This window comes from Dipodomys ordii, unplaced genomic scaffold (genome assembly GCF_000151885.1).
Source record: "Dipodomys ordii isolate 6190 unplaced genomic scaffold, Dord_2.0 Scaffold53, whole genome shotgun sequence".
In the NCBI taxonomy this organism is placed as follows: Eukaryota; Metazoa; Chordata; class Mammalia; order Rodentia; family Heteromyidae; genus Dipodomys; species Dipodomys ordii.
This window is the reverse complement of record NW_012267269.1, coordinates 6,895,021-6,895,626: the sequence shown is the minus strand read 5'-3', so window position 1 is coordinate 6,895,626 and position 606 is coordinate 6,895,021.

The following is a 606-nucleotide window of genomic DNA, read 5'->3' as shown; positions in this document are numbered from 1 at the left end:
TTATTTCTCTTTTGAAGTTTCTTAGAAAGCAAAATCCATAACTACTTGTGGGCTAAAACAAAAATTATAATTTCAGTTGTCAAGAAAGTGAAAGAAAGTAAATGATTTCTGAAGCCAAAATGGAGAAGTACAGTCAAGCAGAGCAGCCTTTGACTAAATTCTCAGGTCCTAGCAGGTGGAAATCTGGAAAGCCAGACATCAAAACTGTCTAGGCAGAATTTGAAATACTTCCTCCAAAATAACTAAACCAAAAAGAGCCATGGGAATAAAGCTGGATTGAGAGAGGATATGGCAACAAGTGCAAGGTCCTGACGACAAAACTCTACCATCAAAAACCAATTTTTAAGTAAATAACCACAAATGGAAAAATGTTCATATCAAAATTCAGTGCCACAAAGACTGGAGAAGACTAATGATCAAGCTGAATTTCACAAAGGCAGGGAAATGGCTGCTTCTAATACATTCAAGGAAGGATAACTCCAAGATTAGAGAACTGCTTCATTTTTGCAAGAGCAGGTGCATGAGTTTCTTCTCATTCATGGATTTGGGATCAGTCATGAGGAGAAAAGGGAGACTCCACCCAACCAACTAACTCAAAGGACCAGT